General features: G+C 33.2%; 1 long non-coding RNA gene across 1 annotated transcript in view; it reads left to right on the top strand.

Annotated features, from left to right (window-relative positions):
* The first annotated feature begins 301 nt into the window (after nucleotides 1–301).
* LOC112522558 overlaps nucleotides 302–4,462 on the top strand; it is a 22,162-nt gene continuing 18,001 nt past the window's right edge. Inside the window, exon 1 of the long non-coding RNA XR_003070212.1 lies at nucleotides 302–482. This is a non-coding gene — a long non-coding RNA (uncharacterized LOC112522558). The remainder of the gene's footprint in view (nucleotides 483–4,462) is intronic.

The following is a 4,462-nucleotide window of genomic DNA, read 5'->3' as shown; positions in this document are numbered from 1 at the left end:
ATAGTTGATTTTATATTAACATTGATATATTTTTTTCAAGTTTTTATGATGTCTTCAAATTTATATTTTATTTAAAAATAAAATTATTATTGTTTTCTTAAAAACACATAAAATTATATTATAACATCAACAAAAATAAATAATAAAATAAAACATTAAAAATAAAGATATATCTCAATGCATCGTCTAAGTATACTTCTAGTATATATTAATTAGAATTCCAATTTTGTTGTTGGTTTTAGCGGATGCTTCGTGGATAAGTATTATCATCGTCATCAATTTTCTTTTCTACTTTACTGCAAAGAATTACAGCTCATGCTCCTTCCTTCACTCCCAACACGAAACAGGTCATGCTTCCTTCCTTCCTTCCTTCAGAAGCTGAAAAGTTATAGATCTACAATATTCTCCCGCAGAGAGAAACAATGGAGTGGATTACTGGATTGGAAGCTCGAAATCAAGCAGATTGAAGATAAGAATAGCAGGTTAGTGTCGTTTTTCGAAAGGATTGTTATTAAGAATGCGCGGCAGCTTTCCTTGTTATGCGAATTCGTCGTTGTTGTTTTCTCCGCCGGCAGCAACCTCTTGCAGCGGCGGTACCAACAGTTGCGTCTTATCATATTTCTATATATTATCGAATCAACATGATTTTCGATATATTTCTTCAAAAGATCTGTTCCTATCTATTTGTATCTTTCTCTATACGTCTGTGTGTACTGTTCTGTACGGAGCATAACCTCTAGGTGTATATATCTATATATATATAAACTGTACGGTATCACTGCTATACATGGAGATTTCTAGGGCATTAATTAGTGATTTCATGTGCAACGTGCTCGTTTGTAGGTAGGCTTATTATACTGTAATTGCCTTCTAGGCAGTTCCACTCAATCGAGTCGTAGTCAGTTGTCCTTGGTGGTGGCATTAGTAGTTTGGAATGTAAAAATGAGTGAGCTAAATGGAGCCTTGCCTAACAATTTCTTCTTCATTCACATTAAATTACTACAAATTATTTTATACATGATTTAATTTGATTCTGATATAAAAACAGATTTTTGACTTTTCTGGTTTCCAAACCATGCCATGCTACTATTCTAGCTTTCTTTTGTTTTTGTTTTATTTACTTTCTGGTGGGAAATTACTTGTTGTCATGACTGTTGTAATTACACAATTTCTTAAATGTTTATTGTGAAACTTGCTATTTTGGTTCATTGGTTTTGAGGTATTTGTCATCAGCAATTTGAGAATCATCCCGTAGAATAATATATTTTTTGGATTAATGATTAAAGGTTCTTTTACTTCCATAATAAATTGATCTCCCTTGTTAGTTGACATCAAGACTGATGTTGGGATATAGATCAGGTTGATTATTACTTACATGGTTAGTCTCTAGCTCTTCTTTATTAAAATTGTGTATGAATGTGAAAAGCAAATCAAGAATAGGAGTGTAAAATTAGTACAAAATCAAAACCAACAAACAACCAAGTATTTAATAATTTAATTAATTCATTAAGTCGGTTGATACTATCACATCAAGTATGTAAACTATAACACGGTAGCACCGTATCAAACAATCTTAAGTAATTTAATTAATTTATTTATATATTTCATAGTTATTAATCAATAATTTAATAATTAGTCTAATCAACTATTGAATATTTTTAGGTTTGTGAAAATCCCAAAGAAACACACCCTTATTTGAATGCTTAGTTTTTGAAATATTAACTATTAATATTGTAATTTTAACTATTGAACATTGCAACTTAATTTCAACTTTTGCGATGTTGATACAAAATCAATACCAACATCAACATGTACCAAGCAAAAAAACTTGGTTACAAATATAGTTGGTTGACACTTGATATAGGATTATCCGTATCAAATTGGTTGGTACACGTTATAGGGGGGAAATATGGTATCGGTACCATATTCACCCTAATTAAGAATCATTTCTAACTATTGCATTTAATTTTAGCTTTCAACAAAAATTCGTAAGACCATATCTCGAAGAATATTTGTAATCAATGTATTTCACTTTACATTTGCAACAAATTATTATATTCCAGAGGCTCTAGATACCAAAAATAAGGTTTTCTAATATTTTTGTAGCTACAATGGTTCTTTTTTAAAGCTTAAAGCAAAGCACGCTACTTTTTTTTTATTTTTTATTTTGATTATTTGAATAGAATTGCATACCTCTAGTTCAACACATTTGACAAGTTTGAAATGTCAAATAAAACCCATGTACAAACTTCAAAAATTATTCTTTTTTCAAACCTCTCCAAAGAATCTTTGGGACAAATCCTTGCATCGTCCTAAAAACAGTTGAAGCTAGGTGGTCGAAAACTGATTCTAAGGTTGTGCGTTTGTAATGGCCATAGAGCCATATATCTTACATGGATGAGGCACACTTGAGGGGGTGTGCTGAGTATTGAACGCAGTTGATGCTATTTTTATCATATTGTTAGGGCTGTGAACGAACCGAACGAACACGAACGGAGGCTTGTTCATGTTCGTTCGTTTAACTTAACCGAACAAACGTACGAACACGAACGAAAATCTTTGTGTTCGTGTTCGTTCGTTTAGAAATAAGGTGTGTTCGTGTTCGTTTATGTTTTTTTTTTAAGTATATAATATTTATATACGGAAAATGCAACAAATAAACTCACACACCCTCCTCACCTATGGTGAGGTTTGAACACCTGACCTCCTAGAAGGCCAAGGGCTACGATATCGTTAGGCCAAAGGCCCTTTGGTCGTTTATGTTTGTTTGTTAACATGCTAAACGAATGTAAACAGACGAACATAAACGAACATAAACGAACGGGCTAAACGAACAGGTTAAATGAACATAAATAAATATTATTTAAATTCAAAGTAAATAAAGAAAAGATTATATATTAAATTTAATATATAAACGAACGGTAAATGAACGAACCTTCACGAACATAGATGAACGAACCTTCACGAACATAGATGAACGAACGAGACTCTTGTTCATGTTCGTTCGTTTAACTAAACGAACAAAAAATTTGTCCATGTTCATTCATTTATTAAATAAACGAACATAAACGAACTTCCTGCCGAACGATTCATGAACGGTTCGCTGAATATTCGGTTCGTTTACAGCCGTACATATTGTTAATAAATGAAACTTTAAATACACTACCTCTGCTCCCTCATGCACTCTTACCTCAACACCTCCCCCTTCCTCACACATTCTCTCTATGACAAGTGATTTGGCTGAAACTCGCTTGGCAAAGAGTTTTGATTTAAATCCTAACGATTAGATAATTAAGTAAGCGGTTAACAACTATGGATGATAAAGTAAATAGCACATTACGATCGATGAAGCGGTAAACCTCATAAGTGGGTGAAAAAACCGCGGGTGACGTTAGAGCAATCCACTACTAGTAATGGATTGACGTTGAGAGTGTCGTACAATGGAATGGTTGGTTCAAGCAATTGAATACAATTTATAAGTTATGTATATAAAAGAAGTAATTAGGCTTGGTTTGTGCGTGTGCATATTGATGTGTCATAAACTTAGGTGGCGTTTGGTTCACATAATGGAATGTGTTGGAATCGTAATTTATCAAAGGAATTGAAATCTGAAAAAATGGAATATGTTTGTTTGGTTCACCAAATATAACTTCCAATTATAATAAAATAATGATAAATTATGTAACACCCCTTCATGATACTTAATAATTTTATTTCTTAATTTATAAGTACTATATAATGATAAAATTAATAACAATATTAAATTGTGGCTGTGGTGGCGGGAACAACAATAGCTGAGACGGTGGTGGTTGCGATAGAGACGGTGGTGGTTGCGATAGAGACGATGGTGGTGGAGTCGGTGGCAGTGGCGATGATGGTGGCAACATCAATGGTGTTGGTGGCGGCGATGATGGTAGAGGTGATGGCGATGTTGATGGAGGCGATAGTCGTAGCAGGTGATGGTGGGCCGTGCTGACGATCGTTATGGTTGGATGGAATTGCTTAGAGTAAATATAAGGGCATAGTCTTTCTCAAAAGACCGGATGAATGGAATTGGAATTCTATATCATATGTGGAATTGGAATTCCATACTAAAACTCATAAATGAACCAAACACATGAATCAAATTGACATTTCAATTCCATCAGTTTCCAAGGAACCAAACTCCACCTTAGGGGGCGTTTGGCTCACAAAATGGAATTTTGTGGAATTGGAATCTATCAAAGGAATTTGACTTTGAAGGAATTGAAATGAAATTTAACTACACGTTTGGTTGGTAGGAACTTAAATGGAATCTCTTAAAATAATTGAAATCTCCATCTTTGTTTGGTAGAATGTAGCCTCAAAATTTGAATGAAATAACTATAGACGATCAAAATACCCCATTTTTTACATTTTCATACTTTTTGCTTAAATTATAAATAATATAATGATAATATTAAATTGGTGGTGGTGGGGGTGG

Source organism: Cynara cardunculus, assembly GCF_001531365.2.
Source record: "Cynara cardunculus var. scolymus isolate 2C chromosome LG 12, CcrdV1, whole genome shotgun sequence".
NCBI lineage: Eukaryota > Viridiplantae > Streptophyta > Magnoliopsida > Asterales > Asteraceae > Cynara > Cynara cardunculus.
This window is presented reverse-complemented; position numbering and strand designations above follow the sequence as displayed.